Below are 24,897 nucleotides of genomic sequence, written 5' to 3'. Positions count from 1 at the left end.
ATGCAATAACGACTTTATAATATCAATAATAGTTAAACAAATCAAACCCAATGCCTAAATATAGATTTCAAAGCTTTCTTCCCAAAATTCCTAAAAATTCGAACCCGGGCCCGCTTGGTCAAAACACGAGGTTCCAACTAATTTCATATCACCCATTCCCCCACGAGCCCGAATATACAATTCATTTTCAAATTCGACCCCAAAACGAGGTCTAAATCAAGAAAATATAAAAAGCCCTAATTCATCCCACTTCCCCCAATTTCTACCTTAAACTATATGTAACATTTACTAAGTTCAAAATCACCCTGAACCCCTCCGAAAACACTCCCGAGCCCTCGGGGCTCCTAACCAATCACACACACTAACTCAACCACGTCCTACAAATCTAACCGTGCGGATCAAATCGCCAAAATAACATCAAAAACGAGGAATCAAACCTCAAAATCATTACTTTTTCATCAAACTTCATAACTTTCAAACTTAGAGTTTTAGGTCCGAAACACGTCAAAGGACGTCCGATTTCGACCAAAGTTCACAAAAACGTCTTAAAACCCATATAAGACCTGTATCGGGCGCCGGAACCAAAATACGGGCCCGATACCAACACGTTCTAGTCCATTTTCATTTCAAATTTCCATATTAATTTCAGAAAAAAAAAATTCTTTTAAAAATTCATTTCTCGGGCTCGGGACCTCGTATTTCGATTCCGGGCATACGCCCGAGTCCCATATTTTCTATGGACCCTCCGGGACCGTCAAATCACGGGTCCGGGTTTGTTTACCCAAAGTGTTGACCAAAGTCAACTTTACTCATTTGAATACCAAATGTTAGCATTTTTCACAGAATTTCACATATAAGCTTTCAAGCTACGCGCCCGGACTGTGCACGCAAATGCAGGCAACTAAGAATGAGGTTTTCAAGGCCTCGGAAACACGGAAAGAGAGAGAAAACAGGTGATGATCCTTTGGGTCATCACATATTATATCGAATATAGCTTATATATAATATATATACTAACGCTATATTATGCACTAAGTATAAGTCTATTAGCTAATATTATATCGAATGTAGCTTTTATATATATATATATATATATATATATATATATATATATATATACTATGCACTAAGTATAAGTGTATTAGCTAAAGTTATATCGAATGTAGCTTATATATATAATATATAAATACTTACGCTATACTATGCACTAATTATAAGTGTATTAGGTAATATTATATTGAATGTAGCTTATATATATATATATATATATATATATATATATATATATATATATATATATATATACACTTACGCTATACTATACACTAAGTATAAGTGTATTAGCTAATATTATATCGAATATATATATGTATATATAGGGTCGTGGTGGCGCCGAACACTGCGGTCGGGCAAGCCAACCAAATTACTTAATTAAATCTCGTTTTAACACTTTTGAAATACATGATTTTTCCTTCAGGATTTAGAAATTTTAAAGAATATAGTTTCGAATCAATTTAAAAGTTAAGCAATTAATACAATATTTCAAACCATCCAAGAACCCGGAGTCACAAGTGTCACGACCCAGATTTTCCACCATCGGGAGTCGTGATGGCGCCTGCTATCGGAGCTAGGCAAGCCAACATTTATCACACATTCCGTCCTCATTCAAACAATAATAATAATGGAACCAATAATAATAAGAGGAAGACTGTTTAAACACTTAAATAACTGAAAACGGAAATACATAGTTCCAAAACAAACTTCTACCCAGTATCTGGTGTCACTACTCACGGACAACTATGAAATACTAAAACAAGAGTCTGGAAGAAATACATATGATGTCTGTCTCGATACAATGAAAACAAACAGTACTAAAAAAGGGACTTCGGCCTGTGAACGCCAGCTAGGCTACCTCAATAGTCCCTGGACTGAAGATAGCTCCCAGAACTCCTACTGGTGTGGTCCGTAAGCTACTCCCTGATCTGTGCACAAAAATGCACAGAGTGTAGCATCAACACAACCGACCCCATGTGCTGGTAAGTGCCTGGCCTAACCCCGGCGAAGTAGTAACGAGGCTAGACAGGACATACCACAAATAAACCTGTACAAATATATGTGCAATAACAGGAAAAATACACTCGATTTAACAGTTAAGAGGGAGGGGAGCATGCTATGGGGTAAGACAGTTAAATATACAGTTATCGGATACGGAGTAAAGTAGCACAACAACAACTGATAAGGAATAACACCGGATAACTCTACATACGGAGACAATACACTTAGTCCTTATTCCGTTGCGGCGTGCAACCCAATCCTCGCCATTTAACTCCGTTGCGGCGTGCAACCCGATCCTCAATAGTTATTACCGTTGCGGCGTGCAACCCGATCCTCAATGTTTAATACCGTTGCGGCGTGCAACCCGATCCTCAATACTTAATACCCAGAACTCACCCAACAACAATTCGCAACTCAAGTGCGAGGGGAGTAACAACAAATCAAAGAGTCCCGACAAGGGAATACCACTAACAGCTCAAATATCTCGGCAAGGGAGAGAACAATAATAACAGCCTACACGTCCCGGCCAGGGAATAATTTCAACACCTTCTCTTTTAACTCACTTTTTTCTCAATTAACACATTATATGAAATTTATCAACTAAACAAGACCGTCATGTCACATCATTTGAGTTCAAGCAATTAAGACTCACGGTCATGCTAGACTCCGGTGCATAGATAACCGTCACCATGCCTATACACCGTACTCCACATTTAGCACGTAGCAAATAATATCCTAATCCTATTCCCTCAAGACAAAGTTAGAACAAACACTTACCTCGGTCCGAAAATAGCAATCAACTCTCTGAAACCACCTTTCCTCTAGAATCCAACTCCGACACAATGATATCTAGGCACAATTTAGTTCAATAATATCAAATAGAGCTCAAAAACATAATCCCATAGCCTAGAGATGAATTTCCTAACATTCTACCAAAATTACCAAAATCCGACCCCGGGCCCACATGGTCCAAACTCGAGGCTCGGACCAAAATCCAATCACCCATAACCCCACGAGTTCAAATATGCAATTTGTTTCAAGATTCGACCCCAAATTGAGGTTGAATCACCCAAAATCCCAAAAGCCCTAGTTCTACCCAAATCCCCCATTTTCTACTTTGAATTCATGATTTAGGGCTAGGAAATTAATGATTAATGGAAGAAATTAAGAGGGAAAGAAGTTAAGAACACTTATTCAAGAGATTAAGGAGAAAGAGGAGCTTGAAAATCGTCTATGGGGTGTTTGAGGGATGAGTTCGTGTGGAAAAATGGTTAAATCCCGAAATGGGTTCTGTTTTTAAGCTTTGAAAATTCACTGGGCAAATGCCCTTCACGTTCGCGTGGTTGGGACGCGTTAGCGAAGGGCTGATGGTGCAAGGCATCGCGAATGCGAGGAGAGAGCCGCGAACGCGTAGGGGAAAGGGGGGGGGCTGGATCTGGGACAGGCTTATACGCGAACGCGAGTGGGTCTCGCGAACGCGCTGAAGGGGGACACCTGAGCTACGTGAACGCGGGACACTGTCCGCGAACGCGATGAGGAGAAAAAGCTGGTGCTACGCGAATGCGGCACCTGGACGCGAATGCGAAGGAGGAGTTTTCTGTGCAAAAATTGCAGAAATTTCTGATGTGTTTCTAAGTGCAAAACCACCCCGAACCACCTCCGAATCACTCCCGAGCCCTCGGGGCTCCCAACAAAACACACACACTAACTCAATAACATCCTACGAACTTGCTCGAGCGATCAAATCGCTAAAATAACATCAAAATCAAAGAATCAAGCCTCAAATTCATCATTTTCATTTCAAAGTTCATAAACCTCTAACTTTAGATATTTAGGTCCGAAACACGTCAAACGACGTCCGATTTCGACGAAATTTCACAGAAAGCGCTTAACGCATATTTAAGACCTGTACCGGGCGTCGAAACCAAAATAAGAGCCCGATACCTATATTTTCTAACTCATTTTCTTTTCAAAATTCCATATCTTTTTCAGATAAACAATTTCTTTCAAAAATTCATTTCTCGGGCTTGGGACCTCGGATTTCGATTCCGGGAATACGCCCGAGTCCCATATTTTTCTACGGACCCTCCGGGACCGTCACATCATGGGGCTGGGTCCGTTTACCCAAAATGTTGACCAAAGTCAACTTTAACAATATTAATATCAAAATTCTTCAAATTTAACACATAGTTCACATATTTCAACACAAAAAACTTCCCGGCTTCGCGCCCGGAGTATGCACGCAAATTGAGGCAACTAAATGCAAGGTTTTTTCAAGGCCTCGGAAGTATGGAACAAGGAAGAATTACGGTGATGACCCTTTGGGTCGTCACATTCTCCACCTCTAAAATAACCGTTCGTCCTCGAACGGAACAAAGAAAGAAGTACCTGAGTCGGGAAATAAATGAGGATAATGGCTCCGCATATCAGACTCATACTCTCAGGTCAATGCCTCAGGAGGCTGACCTCTCCACTGAACACGCACAGAAGGGAAACTCTTCGACCTCAACTGTCAAACCTGCCGGTCTAGAATAGCTACCGGCTCCTCCTCATATGACAGATCCTTGTCCAATTGGACAGTGCTGAAATCTAACACGTGCGATAGATCGCCGTGATACTTCCGGAGCATAGATACATGTAACACTGGATGCATAGCTGACAAGCTAGGTGGCAAGGCAAGTCTATAAGCCACCTCCCCCACGCGATCAAGAATCTCAAATGGACCGATGAACCTAGGGCTAAGCTTGCCCTTCTTCACAAACCTCATCACGCCCTTCATAGGCATTACACGGAGCAATACTCGATCACTAACCACGAAAGGAACATCTCTGACTTGCGGTCTGCATATCTCTTCTTCCTGAACTGAGCTGTACGAAGTCTATCCTGAATAATTCGGACCTTGTCCAAGGCCTCCTGAACCAAATCCGTACCCAATAACCGAGCCTCTCCTGGCTGAAACCATCCAACTGGAGACCGACACCGCCTACCATACAACGCCTCATACGGAGCCATCTTAATGCTGGACTGGTAGCTATTGTTGTAGGCAAACTCTGCTAGCGGCAAAAACTGGTCCCACGAGCCTCCAAAATCAATAAGACGGGCTCGGAGCATATCCTCAAGAATCTGAATAGTCCTCTCGGACTGGTCGTCCTTCTGGGGATGAAATGTTGTACTCAACTGAACCTGGGTGCCCAACTCCCCCTGAACCGCTCTCCAAAAATGCGAGGTAAACTGCGGACCCCGGTCAGAAATGATAGATATGGGCACCCTATGAAGGCGAACGATCTCCCTGATATAAATCTCAGCTAATCTCTCGGATGAATAGGTGGTGGCAACCGGAATGAAATACGCTGACTTGGTCAGCCTGTCAACAATAACCCAAACTGCATCAAACTTCTTCCAAGTCATCGGAAGGCCAGTAACAAAATCCATGGTAATCCTCTCTCACTTCCACTCGGGAAGCTCAATCCTCCAAAATAAACCACCGGGTCTCTGATGCTCATACTTAACCTGCTGACAGTTCAAACATCGAGCAACATATGCTACTATATCCTTCTTCATCCTACGCCACCAATAGTGCTGCTTCAGATCCTGATACATCTTCGCGGCGCCCGAGTGAATAGAATACCGAGAACTGTGGGCCTCCGCTAAGATCAACTCTCGAATACCATCGACATTGGGCACACAAACTCACCCCTGCAATCTCAATACACCATCATCTCCCAAAGTCACTTTCTTGGCACCTCCACGCTGCATCGTGTCTCTCAGGACACATAAATGGGGATCCTCAAATTGTCGCTCACGAATACGCTCCATCAATGAAGGTCGAGCAACCGTGCAAGCTAACACCCTGCAAGGCTCAGAAATATCCAACCTCACAAGACGATTGGCCAAGGCCTGAACATCCAAAGCAAGCGATCTCTGTCTGACTGGAATATAAGAATGACTACCCATGTTGGCAGACTTCCTACTCAATGCATCGGCCACCATATTGGTCTTTCCTGGGTGATATAAGATGGTAACAACATAATCCTTCAGTAACTCTAACCACCTCCTCCGCCTCAAATTTAACTCTTTCTGCTTGAACAGATACTGAAGACTCTTGTGATCAGTGTAAACCTCACACGTCACACCATATAAGTAATGCCTCCAAATCTTCAAGGCATGAACAATGGCTGCCAACTCAAGATCATGAACCGGATAGTTCTTCTCGTGGATCTTCAACTGCCTCGAAGCATAGGCAATGACTTTGCCATCCTGCATCAATACTGCACCAAGCCCAATACGGGAAGCATCACAATAGACCGTATATGGCCCCGAACCTGTGGGCAAAACCAAAACCGGTGCCGTAGTCAGAGCCATCTTGAGCTTCTGAAAGCTCGCTTCACCTCGTCTGACCACCTGAACTGGGCACCCTTCTGGGTCAATCTGGTCATAGGGGCTGCAATGGATGAAAACCCCTCCACGAACCGTCGGTAGTATCCTGCTAAACCCAGGAAGCTCCGAATCTCTATAGCTGAAGCTGGTCGAGGCCAATTCTAAACTGCCTCTATCTTCTTCGGGTCTACCTGAATACTTGCTGCTGATACGACATGACCCAGTAATGCGACCGAACTCAACCAAAACTCGCATTTTAAAAACTTAGCATACAACTGACTATCCTTCAGAGTCTGAAGAACCGCTCTGAGGTGCTGCTCATGCTCCTCCTGACTGCGGGAGTATATAAGAATGTCGTCAATAAAAACTATCACGAACAAGTCCAAATAAGGTCTGAACACTCGGTTCATCAACTCCATGAACGCTGCTGGGGCATTGGTCAACCCAAACGACATGACCAAAAACTCATAGTGCCCATACCGAGTACGAAATGCTGTCTTAGGGACATCAGACGCCCTAATCCTCAGGTGATGGTAACCAGATCTCAAATCTATCTTTGAAAACACCTTCGCACCCTGAAGTTGGTCAAATAAATCGTCGATCCTCGGTAGTGGATACTTGTTCTTAATCGTCACCTTGTTCAATTGCCGGTAATCAATGCACATCCTCATCGAACCATCCTTTTTCTTCACAAATAACACTGGTGCGCCCCAAGGCGAAACACTTGGTCTAATGAAACCCTTCTCAAGCAAATCCTGAAGCTGATCCTTTAACTCTTTCAACTCTAGCGGCGCCATACGATACGTCGGAATGGAAATGGGCTGAGTGCCCGGCGCCAGATCAATACAGAAATCGAAATCTCTGTCGGGCGGCATGCCCGGCAGGTCTGAAGGAAAAACCTCAGGAACTCCCGAACAATAGGAACATAATCAATAGACGGGACCTCAGCGCTGGAGTCGCGAACATAAGCCAGATAAGCTAGACACCCCTTCTCGACCATGCGTCAAGCCCTGACATAAGAAATAACGCTGCGAGTGGTATGGCATGAGGTCCCTCTCTACTCTAGTCGGGGCAAATTCGGCAACGCCAAGGTCACGGTCTTGGCATGTCAATCCAAGATCACATGATACGGAGACAACCAATCCATCCCTAAAATGACGTCGAAATCCACCATATCCAAGAGCAACAAGTCAACACGGGTCTCATGACCCTTAAATACCACAACACAGGAACGATGAACCCGATCCGCCACTATAGAATCCCCTACTGGTGTAGATACATATACAGGAATACCCAAGGCCTCACTAGGCATAACCAAATAGGGTGCAAAATAGGACGACACATATGAATACGTATATCCAGGATCAAATAGCACAGAGGCATCCCTATCACAGACCAGAATAGTACCTGTAATCACAGCATCTGATGACTCAGCCTCTGGCCTAGCTGGCAAAGCATAACAACGGGGCTGGGCCCACCTCCCTGGATCACATCTCTAGAACGATCGGCTACTGGTTGACCCCTACCTCTGGAGGCCTTAGCTCCACCTCTATGACCTCTACCTCCACATCTATGTCCTCTACCCCTGCCTCTAGCTGGCTGGGCAGGCTGTGGGGCAACTGGTGCCTGTATCATAGGACGAGGATCCTGCTGCTGCGACCGAACACCTCTCAATCTTGAGCAATATTTCCTGATGTGACTAAGACCCCCACACTCATAACACCCGGCTGAATGTGGCAACTGAGAAAACTGAGACTGGCCCTGCCGACCTGAATGATCACCTTGGAAACTCTGAAGTGGCGGTGCACTGATGGGAGCTGGTGATGCACCGAAGGACTGCTGCTCCGAATAATACAGCCGAGAACCACTGCTGCCTGGACTACCATGAGAGGCCTGGAGAGCTGACTGAAAGGGCCTCGGAGGATGGCCTCTACCATAGGAATCCCTACCTTCAGAGGAGGTACCACTGAATCTACCAGAATGACGGGGCCTCTTATCAGACCTATGACCACCTCCCTCAGCAAGTGCCATCTCTATCCGGCGGGCAGCATCTGCCGCCTCCTGAAAGGAAATCTCACTACCGGCACTCACAGCCATATGAACACGGATCGGCTGTGCCAACCCATCAATAAACCTCTACACCCTCTCGATGTCGGTGGGGAGTATCACAGTAGCATGGCGCGCAAGGTCAGTGAACCGGGTCTTGTACTGGGTGACTGTTATAGTACCCTGCTGGAGACGCTCAAACTGCCTGCAGAGAGCATCCCGCAGAGTAACTGGGAGAAACTTCCCCAGAAATAACTCTGAGAACTGATCCCAGGTCAATGGTGGCGACCCTGCTGGCCTGGCTAAACAGAAATCTCTCCACCAAGTCTTGGCGGATCCTGCTAGGCGAAAAGTGGCGAAATCGACCCCATTGGTCTCCAATATACCCATGGTCCGAAAAACCTCATGACAGCTGAATATGAAGTTCTGAGCTTCCTCTGAAGGAGTACCACTATATGTGAGAGTAAAGAGCCTGGTGAAACGATCAAGCCTCCACAAAACATCTGCGGACATAGCCGCACCATCACTGGACTGAGCCGCAATAACTGGCTGGACTGCCACAGCTGGCTGAACTACAATAGCTGGCTGAACTGCTGGGACCTGGGCCTGGGGAGCCACCTGCTCCGGAGTACGAGTATCGGGGGTCTGAACCCCTCCCCCAGCCTGAGATGTGGCTGTAGCTACGGGAAGCAAACCCGCTCTAGAAATGCCCTCCATAAAGCCTACCAGAACAAAGCGTCCTGAAGCACTGGAGTAGCTATAAAACCCTCTGGGACCTGAGCTGGGCCCATTGAAGCTGCTGGAGCTGGAACCTCCTCATCGTAGTCAACATGAGGCTCCACCTCTGGGACTGCTGCTCGGAGCTGAGCTCTGCCCCGGCCTCGGCCTATGGCACGGCCTCGGCCTCGGCCTCTGCCCCTAATAGATGCTGCTGCTGGGGGCTCAGGCTGCTGCGCGGTATAAGAGGAAGCACGTGTTCTCGCCATCTACGAAAGAACAGAGTAGAAAGACAATCAGTACTTGAGAAACAGAATCGCACGACAAGAATGAACAAAGTGATGTTTTTCCTAACTCTGTAGCCCCTTGGGATAAATACAGACGTCTCTGTACCGATCCCTCAGACTCTACCGAGTTTGTCCATGAGTGGTGAGACATAAGTAACCTAGTGCTCTGATACTAACTTGTCACGACCCGGATTTCCCACCATCGGGAGTCGAGATGGCGCCTACTATCGGAGCTAGGCAAGCCAACATTTATAACACATTCCTTCCCTCATTCAAACAATAATAATAACGGAACCAATAATAATAAGTGGAAGACTGTTTAAACACTTAAATAACTGAAAACAGAAATACATAGTTCCAAAACACCCTTCTACCCAGTATCTGGTGCACTACTCACGGAAAACTATGAAATACTAAAACAAGAGTCTAAAAGAAATGCATATGATGTATGTCTCGATACAATGAAAACAAACAGTACTAAAGAAGGGACTTCGCCCTGCGAACGCCAGCTAGGCTACCTCGATAGTCCCTGGACTGAAGATAGCTCCCAGAACTCCTATTGCTGCGGTCCGTAAGCTGCTCCCTGATCTGTGCACAAAAATGCACAGAGTGTAGCATCAGCACAACCGACCCCATGTGCTGGTAAGTTCCTGGCCTAACACCGGCGAAGTAGTGACGAGGCTAGACAGGACCTACCATAAAAAAACCTGTACAGATATATGTGCAATAACAGGAAAAATACACTCGATTTAACAGTTAAGAGGGAGGGGAGCATGCTATGGGGTAAGACAGTTAAATAAACAGTTATCGGATAAGGAGTAAAGCAGCACAACAACAACTAATAAGGAATAACACCGGATAACTCTACATACGGAGACAGTACACTTAGTCCTTATTCTGTTGCGGCGTGCAACCCGATCCTCAATAGTTATTACCGTTGCGGCGTGCAACCCGATCCTCAATGTTTAATACCGTTGCGACGTGCAACCCGATCCTCAATACTTAATACCCAGAACTCACCCAACAACAATTTGCAACTCAAGTGCGAGGGGAGTAACAACAAAACAAAGAGTCCCGACAAGGGAATACCACTAACAGCTCAAATATCCCGCCAAGGGAGAGTACAATAATAACAGCCTACACGTCCCGGCAAGGGAATAATTTCAACACCTTCTCTTTTAACTCATTTTTTTCTCAATTAACACATTATATGAAATTTATCAACTAAACAAGACCGTAATGTCACATCATTTTGAGTTAAAGCAATTAAGACTCACGGTCATGCTAGACTCCGGTGCATAGATAACCGTCACCATGCCTATACACCATACTCCACATTTAGCACGTAGCAAATAATATCCTAATCCTATTCCCTCAAGCCAAAGTTAGAACAAACACTTACCTCGGTCCGAAAATAGCAATCAACTCTCTAAAACCGCCTTTCCTCTAGAATCCAACTCCGACACAATGATATCTAGGCACAATTTAGTTCAATAATATCAAATAGAGCTCAAGAACACAATCCCATAGCCTAGAGATGAATTTCCTAATATTCTACCAAAATTACCAAAATCCGACCCCTGGCCCACATGGTCCAAACTCGAGGCCCGGACCAAAATCCAATCACCCATAACCCCACGAGTTCAAATATGCAATTTGTTTCAAGATTCGACCCCAAATTGAGGTTGAATCACCCAAAATCCCAAAAGCCCTAGTTCTACCCAAATCCCCCATTTTCTACTTTGAATTCATGATTTCGCGTGGTTGGGATGCGTTCGCGAAGGGCTGATGGTGCAAGGCAACGCGAACGCGAGGAGAAAGCCGCGAACGCGTAGGGGAAAGGGGGCTGGATCTGGGACAGGCTTATACGCGAACGCTAGTGGGTCTCGCGAACGCGCTGAAGGGGGACACCTGAGCTACGCGAACGCGGAACACTGTCCGCGAGCGCGATGAGGAGAGAAAGCAAGTACTACCCGAACGCAGCGCGTGGACGCGAACGCGAAGGAGGAGTTTTCTGTGCAAAAATTGCAGAAATTTCTGATGTGTTTCTAAGTGCAAAACCACCCCGAACCACCTCTGAATCACTCCCGAGCCCTCGGGGCTCCCAACCAAACACACACACTAACTCAATAACATCCTACGAACTTGCTCGAGCGACCAAATCGCTAAAATAACATCAAAATCAAAGAATCAAGCCTCAAATTCATCATATTCATTTCAATGTTCATAAACCTCTAACTTTAGATATTTAGGTCCGAAAAACGTCAAACGACGTCCGATTTCGACCAAATTTCACAGAAAGCACTTAACGCATATTTAAGACCTGTACCGGGTGTCGAAACCAAAATACGAGCCCGATACCTATATTTTCTAACTCATTTTCTTTTCAAAATTCCATATCTTTTTCAGATAAACAATTTCTTTCAAAAATTCATTTCTCGGGCTTGGGACCTCGGATTTCGATTCCAGGAATACGCCCGAGTCCCATATTTTTCTACTGACCCTCCGGGACCGTCACATCACGGGTTTGGGTCCGTTTACCCAAAATGTTGACCGAAGTCAACTTTAACAATATTAATATCAAAATTCTTCAAATTTAACACATAGTTCTCATATTTCAACACAAAAAACTTCCCGGCTTCGCACCCGGACTGCGCACGCAAATCGAGGCAACTAAACGTGAGGTTTTTCAAGGCCTCGGAAGCACGGAACAAGGAAGAATTACGGTGATGACCCTTTGGGTCGTCACAACAAGTGCGAGAGCATCTACTGATAAGAGAAATAAAAACACAACCTCCGTCCGGAATACAGTGGATGGAAAGTAAATACAGTTTACTGGAAAGGGACTACCCTAGCTGCGGCCGTCTCGAATGATGCACCTCACCTAGTCCCAGAATCATCCGCGCTGCTATACCTAGAAGACCACTGGAGTCACATAAACCCTATGCAACAAAATGCACAGCAAGTGTAGTATGAGTACAAAAACAACGTGTACCCAATGAGTATCTCGCCTAATCCCGAAGGGGTAGAGACGAGATGGTCAACTTGGACACTCTCTAATAGTCCAATAATTATTCATCCATATATATATATATATATATATATATATATATATATATATATATATATATATATATATATATATATATATATATATATATATATATTAAACTGTGGTTTTATCTTATAAACATGATTCTAATCCAGATAGAGGAAACAAGTAAACATATAATTCTTTCATGGAAAACTTCCTTAGATTTCTTGTTATTATTAACAATATAATCTCGAGCCATAGTGAGGTATAAAAAAACTCAAATAAGTGCAGGCAGCAATACAAGCATGCGCAAATCATAATGAGGTCGACGGCCCGCTCCAACAGAAATAAATGTGCACTAGCTGAGGGTCGACGACGCGCCTATAGATGCATCTACTAATCTGCCGAGGCGTTAGGCCCGTTACAAAATAAACACACGCAGACAGACAATCAGTGAAACAGTCAACGTGGAACAAATATCCAAGAAAGGTCAATTCTTTTTAATAATTTGAGAAAACGAAGCTTAAGTCTTTTTTAGAAATCCATTTATTAGTTTAATATGATTTAAGAAATTCAAGTCATCATGGGTTCGCAACTAATCCAAGTATAACATGTTTTTGGGTCCTACACTACCCGGACAATAGTATAATAGTAGCTACGCACGGACTCTCGTCACCCCGTGCGTACGTAGCCCCCACAAATAGGAGCACATAACCAATTTGACTTACCTATGGGGTAAGATCCCCCTCACAAGATTAGAAAGGAGACTCACCTCGCTCCGAAGACCCACAACCGGCATTCTACATTCTTCCGAAGGCTTTCACCAACGAACATGTGACGACCCAAAGGGGTCATCACCGTAATTCTCCCTTTCTCCGTGCTTCCGAGGCCTTGAAAACCATGCTTTTAGTTGCCTCGATTTGCGTGCGCAGTTCGGGCGCGAAGCCGGAAAATTTTTATGTTAAAATATGTGAAATCTGTGGAAAATTTGAAGAATTTTGATATTAATATTGATATAGTTCACTTTGGTCAACATTTTGGGTAAACGGACCCGGACCCGTGATGTGGCGGTCCCGAGAGGTCCGTAGAAAAATATGGACTTGGGCATATTCCCGGAATCGAAATTCGGGATCCCAAGCCCGAGTACGGAATTTTTGAAAGAAATTGTTTATCTGAGAATGATATGAAAAATTGAAATGAAAATGAGTTAGAAAATATAGGTATCGGGCTCGTATTTTGGTTCCGACGCACGGTACAGGTCTTAAATGAGCGTTAAGCGTTTTCTGTGAAATTTGGTCGAAATCGGACGTCATTTGACGTGTTTCGGACCTAAATATCTAAAGTTAAGGTTTATGAACTTTGCAATGGGAAACGATGATTTTGGGGTTTAATTCATTGAATTTGATGTTATTTTGGCGATTTGATCGCTCGACTAAGTTCGTAGGGTGTATTTGAGTTAGTTCGTGTGTTTGGCTGGGAGCCCCGAGGGCTCGGGTGAGTTACGGATGGGTATCGGGGTGGTTTTGAGACTTGGAAAACTGCAGAAACCTGCAGCAGGCTTCCCTTCAATGTGTTCGCGGCATAAGCTCGCGTTCGCGTAGCCTTAGTCCGCTTCTCTTCGCGTTCGCGTAAAGACAAACGCGAACGCATAGGCCAACTGCCCTGGCCCTGGAAATTTCCCTCCGCGTTCGCGATAGCCCTTCGCGTTCGCATAGTTTAGCTGGCCATTCTCCTTCGCGAACGCGACTTGGTCCCGCGTTCGCATAGTGTATTTTCCCTTCAGTGATTTTAAATAAAAACAGAACTTTGAACACGGGATTTTCACACTTTTCTCACACGGACCCTTCTTCTTCACCCTCCATTGACGAGTTCCAACCTTCCCTTCCTCCATAACTCTTTGGGTAAGTATTCTTAACTTCATTTCCTCATTATTTCTTCATCTAAATAGTAAATTCCTAGCCCTAAATCATAAAATCAAGGTAGAAAATGGGGGATTTGGGTAGAACTAGGGCTTTTGGTATTTTGGGTGATTCAACCTCAATTTGGGGTCGAATCTTAAAACAAATTGTATATTTGAACTCGTGGGGTCATGGGTGATTGGGTTTTGGTCCGAGCCTCGAGTTTGGACCATGTGGGCCCGGGGTCGGATTTTTGTATTTTTGGATAAATGGTGGGAATTTCATTTCTAAGCTATGGGATTATGTTTTTGAGCCCTTATTGATATTATTGAACTAAATTGTGCCTAGATATCATTGTTTCAGAGTTGGATTCTAGAGGAAAGGCGGTGTTAGAGGCTTGATTGCTATTTTCGGATCGAGGTAAGTGTTTGATTCTAACTTTGGCTTGAGGGAATAGGATTAGAGTGTTTGATTGCCACTTGCTAAATCATCGAGTATGGTGTATTGGCATGGTGACGAGTATCTATACACCGGTGTCTAGCATGACTGTGAGTCGTAAATGCTTTTAATTCGAAGGATATGGCACAACTGTCTTGTTAAATTGATAATTCCCATGTAATGTGTTGGATAAGAACGAAATGAACTAAAAGAGAATGTGATGCAATGATTCCCTTGCCGGGACGAGTAAACTGTTACTATTGAATTCTCCCTTGCCGGGACGAGTAGCCTGTTACTATTGAATTCTCCCTTGCCGGGATATTTGGGCTGTTAGTTGTACCCTTGCTGGGTTAACTGTTATGTTGTTGATTTTCCCCTAATGGGACCTCCTTTGGAGAGAGTACTTGTGCTATTCATTATAATATGGGATCGTGTGGCACGCCGACCACTTATGAATTATAATATGGGATCGTGTGGCACGCTGACCACTTATGAATGATAAAATGGGATCGTGTGGCACGCCGTCCACCAATGAAATATGAATTGGGATCGTGTGGCACACCGACCACTTATGCACTGATAAATGGGATCGTGTGGCGCACTGTCCACTTAGACATATATATATATATATATATATATATATATATATATATATATATATATATATATATATACGAGTTATAGTATTGAGATGGTTACGTTATTGTATCTGATGATTTGTTCTTTACTGTATCTCCCCGAGCATGTCCCTTCCCCCCTTTGTTGTTGGTATTTCCTTGTTGTTATTTCCGTTGTTTTGTACATATGTATATATATCTGCACAGGTTAATTTTGGTAGGTCCTGTCTAGCCTCGTCACTACTTCGCTGGGGTTAGGCCAGGCACTTACCAGCACATGGGGTCGGTTGTGCTGATGCTACACTCTGTGCATTTTTGTGCACAGATCAGGAGGCAGCTTACGGACCGCAGCGGTAGGATTTTCTGGGAGCTATCTTCAGTTCAGGGACTCTCGAGGTAGCCTAGCCGGCATTCGCAGGCCGAAGTCCCTTTCCTTAATTTTGTTTGTTCATCTTGTATCAGGCAAACACTATGTATTTCTTTCCAAACTTTGTTTGTAGTATTCTGTAGTAGTCCGTGAGTAGTGGCATCAGATACTGGGTAGAGGTGAATTTTGAAACTTCCGCATTTTTTTTCTGTTTGCAGTTAATTAAGTATTTATAAGTCTTCCGCATTTGATTATCATTTCAGTTTATTATAATTGTTTAAAAGAAAGTATTAGAAATGTTGTATGGTTTGGCTTGCCTAGCTCCGACAGTAGGCGCCATCACGACTCTCGATGGTGTGAAATCCGGGTCGTGACAGCACAATGCCCCAAAACTAGCCAATGATCGTACAAATCCATTAGTATATGCTCGATTATACTTTACAACCCAATTTATAACAATTTCTAACCCCGAACGAAAAGCTGACAAAAATGCCCTCGGGCCCACGTGCCCGGAATCCGAAATTTCTCGAAGATAAAGTTTACTCATGACCTTAGGAACTCAAATATATGATTTTCTCTTAATTCCTTATCCAAAACCGTGATCAAATTCAAAGAACACAATATTTCTAGGTCTTCCTCTAACCCTCAATTTTCTACACATTTTCACACTAAAATCCATACAAAATTGATGTATTTAACTCATAATAGGTAGGATTAGCTTACCTTAGCATAGCAGACAAGAATACCTCTTTGAAGCTCTCCAACAATCGCCACAAGCCATGAAAAATGGGAGAAATGAGCTCCCAATCACGATTTAAAACAAACCTACTGCCCAGCATTTTTCGCTTCTGTGGCACCCTGTCCGCTTCCGCGGTCCCGCTTCTGCGGACTGCTTGCCGCTTCTGCGGCTCCCATCCACTCCAGGCCTTCTTCTTCTGCGGTCAGCCCTACCGCTTCTGCGGTTCCGCATCAGCGAATCAAAGGCCGCTTCTGCGGTCCTGGCTGCTCTCGCCCTCGTCCGCTTCTGCGGCTTCTTCCTCACTTCTGCGGGGCTGCTTCTGCGGTCCCATTTTGGCAGAAGCGGAAATACCAGATACCAGCAAACTCGTTTTTTTTTAAAATCCAATTTTTGATCTGTTAGCCACCCAGAATCCACCCGAGGCCCCCAGGACCCCAACCAATCATACCAACCAGTCCCAAAACACATTACGGACTTGCTCGAGGCCTCAAATCATATCAAACAATGCCAAAACCACGAATCGACCTCCAATCCAAGTCTGATGAACCTTGAGATTTCCAACTTCTACTTCCAATGCCGAAATCTATCAAATCACATCCGATTGACTTCAAATTTTGCACACACGTCATATTTGACATTACGGACCTACTCCAACTTCCGGAATCGGATTCCGGCCGCGATATCAAAAAGTCCACTTCCGGTCAAACTTCTCAAAACCTTCAAATTTCTATCTTTAGCCAAATGGATTCAAAATGACCTGCGGACCTCCGAATTCACTTCCGATCGCGCTCCCAACTCCAGAATTACCATACGAAGCTACTCCCAGTCTTGGAATCCCAAACGGACATCGATAACGCTGAAATGCACTTCAAGCCAAACTTAAGAAATTCCTTCCAAAATGCTAACTTCCACAATAGGCGCCAAAATGCTCCCGGGTCATCCAAAACCTGATCCGGGCATACGCCCAAGTCCGAAATCATCATACGGACATGGTGGAACCTTCAGATCCCGATTCCGAGGTCATTTAATCAAAATTCCAATCCTAGTTCATTTCTTCAACTTTAAGCTTTCAAAATGAGAATTCTCCTTCCAAATCCATTCTGAACTTACCAAAATTCAATTCCGACCACGCGTACAAGTCAATATACCTGAAATGAAGCTGCTCATGCCCTCAGACTGCTGAATGACGTGTCGGTCGAGTCGGTACATTCTCCCCCACTTAAACATACGTTCGTCCTCAAACGTGCTGAGAACTACACTGAAGTAGTCTGGAATCGAAGTTTAACACCTCATGCACCTTCCCGTGCTACCACAACTCGGTTGAGCACATTAGCTCGATATTTTTGTAGATACACTCTTTTATTCAAGCAAATAAGCCTTAAAGCCCAATTCCAACATCCGAAATTTCCTGCCAAGCCTGTTTCCAACATACCATCACCATAGCAATCACTACGCGTTGTATCCAAACATGACTACATAACTTTGCTGAATTCACAACTCGCATCACTTTACTCCTGGGACCATAATAACATTCTCTAATCGAATAAATCAAAATTCCACGAATCCGATGCTCCCATTGCACCTCATGACCTACATAGGTCTTGATCTAACCTTTACGGTACCACCACGATGGAAAAGATGTGCCGAAATTCATAACTAACTGTTGAATCAACAACCTATTTGGTCTATACTCCTGACAAGCACCATTGCCCCATCAAGAACCATCTAATGGCCTTAGCTCCTTAATATACTTCATAAAATCAAATTGCATTGATCCTAGATCCAATAACCTCGTCTCACCCAGTACGAACTGCTCAGGCAATAAGCCACTTCGGACATAAATCAAAGGTCTCATATGACGCTACCATGTGCCAATAGGCTACCACCCAGGACGGGATACAGAAGGAAGTCTACCTTAAAAAGGAGACCTAATTACCCCGCTCGCGAATCATATATGCGACGCGGGCTTACAGCTAGAACTAGAATTCTGGGAAAAATAGGAGACAGAACACATAGAAGAGAATATGGGGGACTGTACTGAACATCACACTTTTACGGCACGCAACCCGGTCCGAATAACATAGCACTCAATAAAGGAGATGCACATCGAGCTAGATTGCTCATTACAACAAAATACTGAATATCAGTCATAGACACGATAAGGTGTATAATACCATCTCTGAGGACACATATAGCGCTATAGACTACAAAACCCAAGCACAACTGAGGTGCGATACATGATCTAAATCTCAAGAGCCATTCTGCTCATATGACATCACCGCCGAGCGGAACCTCAACACATAAGAAATTACCAAGCCGTCTCACAACTCATACGGCGCCATATATCGATACATGAATCAATTGATGATAGAATATGCCCCAATTACTCTCTCATAGCAGCGCATTGCTAAAATGAACTCTATCGGCCTGACATAAGGCCCACTTTCACATTTAAATCCATCCACCGACCTCAAATCTATCTTGATCGTGCCCAACTAGGCCAATGACCATTCAAAGGTCCATGTTAACTTCCCTCTTCTCATAACACACAAGAACATCCCTCGCAACTGGAGAAAACCTCCACAGTCCATAACCCAATAAACAGAGTGCCCTCCAGGCATAAATTCTCAGATTAAGGACATTACCACAATCCTCATACTTCGTTTAATCTTTGATCAATCAAGTGACTACATGTCACACTTATACAATCTTTCGGTGGGACACGATCCCACAACCTTCCGAAATGAATAACGGGTCTGCACATCCAAACCACCGGCTGCACTAACGCTAAAAAGTGATCAAGAATCCTTAACCAGGATGCAAAGCCTTTTTCACAACACACCGTTGTCAGGTGATATTGACGACAATACCAACTTACTCAAAACACTGAAACTCCTTTCCTGCTCACCCGAGCTCGTGACATCATAGTCATTACCAAACTGCAACCTTGATCCTTACTTAAATTTCCATACCACTTACTGCACCCAACGTGTCGATATACGATAGACACGATTACCATCACAACTCTGGAACCACTGATAGACTAACACTTCATCATATAAAACGTTTCATTTAACTCACTTCAGGAGAACTATAGCAACATACAGGCGAATTCTCATAACCGTCGAATATGCCAATCTCTAAGTAGTGGTCCAAGCCACCATAACCTCTCCAGGATACACCTACTCATAACAGGCCATAATAGAAGTATGCTTCTGAATAACATCAATCACTACAGCCGACAATCCTCACACTCACCGCTACAAATCACATGCATGACTTGACCACGCTGGATGAACTGATCACCACCACCAATATGCCAAGTTAATCAGGGCTAATCAATCTACTTCCTTCCAATTTCTCCTTCATTGCCTTAGAAATAATACTTCTCCATTCAACACATAACATGCTCTATCCACACTCACCTCGAGTGACCTTGAATCACGAGACCATGTTGTCTTAACTCCCACGAACCATTTTATACCTTCCTTGTGCGCACATTCGCACCCTCAACTGATATGACCCTTCTGCTAATCCTTATACGAATCCGAAGTCTCTTCTCATAAGCTGCTACAAAAGCTTGACTCTTAACCGTACCTATAGACTCAAAATTATTAGGCACCACACTTTACCTCTTGAATTCACTAGAACCGTTATTGAGAGCCACCTGCTCTGACTTGGTCCCGAATGCAACCAACTCCACCAAATTTTTTATAACAAATGAATACTCTCTCGATGAAGCACCCAGCGGGATCACTTCCTTTGAAGCCTGCACCTATACAAGGCATAGATCATGAATCCTCTCTCGCGTCTGAACATGAGCCAATAAGGCTAACCATAGCATGCATTCAATAATTCATTTGCTCAAATTACCACTCATGGCCCTTTTTCGTAGCTGAAATAACCCACCAATATGCTAATAACTAGCAACCTCACAAGCAGTTAACCATGTAACTCAATCAAGAGCGGTGGGACTCTCCCACTTAGCTCAAAGCTACTATTACCCAACTCTTGAATTCACCAGAATTCTTTATCTCTCATTGACATAACCTTGCGCAATCAACCGCCAAAATCCCCAGAATCCTTCTGTAGAACTCTGAATCATCAACCACATTCGCACGGCCGATCTCTTCGTCGCACAACCGATAGAATTCCTTGTAGAAGCTTCGCCAACTACGCGACCACTAACCTGCTCACAGGGAATAACCCACCTGTGGAAATCATTTCCCTACATCTTCAAATGCTGCTGCCCGGGATACAATCACTATGACATCAATAACCCATCCTTAGTCCAAGCTTACTCTCTGGCTGCATCAGTCCACTTACACCTCGTGGACATCAATTAAATATGCAGCAATATCCTACCAATTCAAAGTTATGCTGCATCCTCCTTCATTTCAAACAGCTCCTTCCCGTTATATTAAATCTTCTGTCGCAAAATGGCCCATGCTTCAAGTTAGCTTCGTCGGCCCCAATCACTAATCTCTGAAATTCTCAAATCATTCCAAACTCACATTAAGGCGCGTAGTCATCCTACTACCGAGCCCATATGCAACACCCGCCACTCTCCCACTTTGGCGGAACTCTTCCCTTTTATAGACCGCGCGTCCTTGTTCCCCATACTTGGCCTTCTAGAAGTTTTAAACACCGCCTGACACTTCCCACATGTCCTTCCTCATACTTTGCTGCTCGGTTGTTGCCTTAAATAAAATCTATCTTCATAGCACTTGAACCCACAAGTCGCTACTAACTTTAAACCTTTACGAAGATCATCTTTCTCAAGCCACCACACTAGGAACACCGGTTCTATCCTGAACCACCACATTCCGCGATCTCTGACTGTCGCTTCTTCATTACTGACCCGCAACATCCTGCTCCAAAGGCGAATTTGAAGAAAACTAGCACATCGGCCACTTAACACATTCAATCGAGGACGACGATACCACGCCGCCGGTGGAGACTCCATCACACTTGAAACACCAAGTCTCATCATCACATCATGCCAACCTGAACATCCTCAGCCTGATTACCTTTCCCCCTGCTGGGAATAAAATGCCGAATCACACGAACCGAATAAACCTCCTTTAATGTCTTTCACTGCCTCCACACGTAGGCAAACATCCTGCCATCATATCAATACCGCGAAAAATCATTCATAAGCATCGTGGCAACCTGTGCTTATCCTCAAGGCTCCCAGAAATACCGCTACCAAGCCGAAACAACAAGATATCCTTCCATAGGGCAACTATAATATTCCATTCAGCCATACCGGGAGAAACATCCCGCACCACATCTGCATTGCCATTACAATTCTTCAATTCTTGATTTACAACAAGCGCTTGGCATCGCATAAGATTGAGTAGGAAGGAAACAATGGCATAAGCCTTAGAGGAATCAAATCGCACGATAAGAAAATCAAGAAGGGAAGTACTCCTAACAGCCCTGTAGCCTCCCGAGGATAAGTACAGATGTCTCTGTACCGATCCACGAGACTCTACTAGACTTGCTCATGACTCGTGAGACCGATGAGAACCTAGAGCTCTGATACCATGTTGTCACGACCCAAAATCCACTAAGGGTCGTGGTGGAGCCGGACTCTGCGGTCGCGCAAGCCAACCAAATTACTAATTAAATCTCGTTTTAACACTTTTGAAATACATGATTTTTCCTTCACGATTTAGAAATTTTAAAGAATATAGTTTCAAATCAATTTAAAAGTTAAGCAACTAATACAATACTTAAAACCATCCCAAAACCCCGAGTCACAAGTGCATGAGCATCTACTGATAAGAGAAATAAAAACACAACCTCCGTCCGGAATACAGTGGACGGAAAGTAAATACAGTTTACTGGAAAGGGACTACCCTAGCTGCGGCCATCTCGAATGATGCAGCTCACCTAGTCCCAGAATCATCCGCGCTGCTATGCCTAGAAGACCACTGGATTCACATAAACAACAAAATGCACAGCAAGTGTAGTATGAGTACAAAAATAATGTGTACCCAATGAGTATCCCGCCTAATCCCGAAGGGGTAGAGACGAGATGGTCAACTTGGACACTGTCTAATAGTCCAATAACTATTCATCCTTAATAAATATATATATATATATATATATATATATATATATATATATATTACCGTGGTTTTATCTTATAAACATGATTCTAATACAGACAGAGGAAACAAGTAAACATATAAATCTTTCATGGAAAATTTCCTTAGATTTCTTGTTATTATTAGCAATATGATCTCGAGCCATAGGGAGGCATAAAACAACTTAAATATGTCCAGGCAGCAATACAAGCATGCGCAAATCATACCGAGGTCGACGTCCCGCTCCAAAAGAAATAAATGTGCACTTGTTGAGGGTCAACGGCGCGCATATAGATGCATCTATTAATCTGCCGAGGCGTTCGGACCATTCCAAAATAAACACACGTAGACAGACAATCAGTCAAACAGTCGACGTGGAACAAATATCCAAGAAAGGTCAATTCTTTTTAATAATTTGAGAAAACGAAGCTTAAGTCTTTTTTAGAAATCCATTTATTAGTTTAATATGATTTAAGCAATTCAAGCCATCAATGGGTTCGCAACTAATCCAAGTATAACATGCCTTTGGGTCCTAGACTACCCAGACAATAGCATAATAGTAGCTACGCACGGACTCTCGTCACCTCGTGCGTACGTAGCCCCCACAAATAGGAGCACATAACCAATTTGACTTACATATGGGGTAAGTTCCCCCTCACAAGATTAGAAAGGAGACTCACCTCGCTGCGAAGATCCACAACCGGCATTCTACATTCTTCCGAAGACTTGCACCAATGCACAATGCTCCAAAACTAGCCAATGATCATACAAATCCATTAGTATATGCTCGATTATACTTTACAACCCAATTTATAACAATTTCTAACCTCGAACGAAAAGTTGACAAAAATGCCCTCGGGCGCATGTGCCCGGAATCCGAAATTTCTCGAAGATAAAGTTTACCCATGACTTTAGGAACTCAAATATATGATTTTCTCTTAATTCCATATCCAAAACCGTGGTTAAATTCCAAGAACACAATATTTCTAGGTCTTCCTCTAACCCTTAATTTTCTACACATTTTTCACACTAAAATCCATACAAAATTGATGTATTTAACTCATAATAGGTAGGATTAGCTTACCTTAGCATAGCAGACGAGAATCCCTCTTTGAAGCTCTCCAACAATCACCCCAAGCCATGAAAAATGGGAGAAATGAGCTCCCAATCACGATTTAAAACAAACCTACAGCCCAGCATTTTTCGCTTCCGTGGTCCCGCTTCTACGGACCGCTTGCCGCTTCTGCGGCTCCCATCCACTCCAGGCATCCCGCTTCTGCGGTCAGCCCTACCGCTTCTGCCATTCCGCATCAGTGTATCAAGGGCCACTTCTGCGGTCCTGGCTGCCCTCGCCCTCGTCTGCTTCTGCGGCTTCTTCCTCGCTTCTGCGGGGCTTCTTGATGCGGTCCCATTTCCGCAGAAGCGGAAATACCAGATACCAGCAAAGTCAGTTTTTCCAAAAATCCAATTTTTGATCCGTTAGCCACCCGGAATCTACCCGAGGCCCCGGGACCCCAACCAATCATACCAACCAGTCCCAAAACACATTACGAACTTGCTCGAGGCCAACACCACGAATCGACCTCCAATCCAAGCTTAATGAACCTTAAGATTTCCAACTTCTACTTCTGATGCCTAAACCTATCAAATCACGTCTGATTGACTTCAAATTTTGCACACAAGTCATATTTGACATTACGGACCTACTCCAACTTCCGGAATCGGATTTCGACCCCGATATCAAAAGGTCCACTTCCGATCAAACTTATCAAAAACCTTCAAATTTTTATATTTAGCCAAATGGCTTCAAAATGACCTACGGACCTCCGAATTCACTTCTGATCGTGCTCCCAACTCCAGAATTACCATACGAAGCTACTCCCAGTCTCGAAATCCCAAGCGGACATCGATAACGCTGAAATGCACTACAAGCCAAACTTATGAAATTCCTTCCAAAATGCTAACTTCCACAATAGGCGCCAAAACGCTCCCGGGTCATCCAAAACCCGATCCGGGCATATGCTCAAGTCCGAAATCATCATACGGACCTGCTGGAACCTTCGGATCCCGATTCCGAGATCATTTACTCAAAATTCCAATCCTAGTTCATTTCTTTAACTTTAAGCTTTCAAAATGAGAATTCTCCTTCCAAATCCATTCTGAACTTACCTAAATTCAATTCCGACCACGCGTACAAGTCAATATACCTGAAATGAAGCTGCTCATG

Source organism: Nicotiana attenuata, chromosome 7 (assembly GCF_001879085.1).
Source record: "Nicotiana attenuata strain UT chromosome 7, NIATTr2, whole genome shotgun sequence".
In the NCBI taxonomy this organism is placed as follows: domain Eukaryota; kingdom Viridiplantae; phylum Streptophyta; class Magnoliopsida; order Solanales; family Solanaceae; genus Nicotiana; species Nicotiana attenuata.
Note: the sequence above shows the minus strand (reverse complement) of the source record.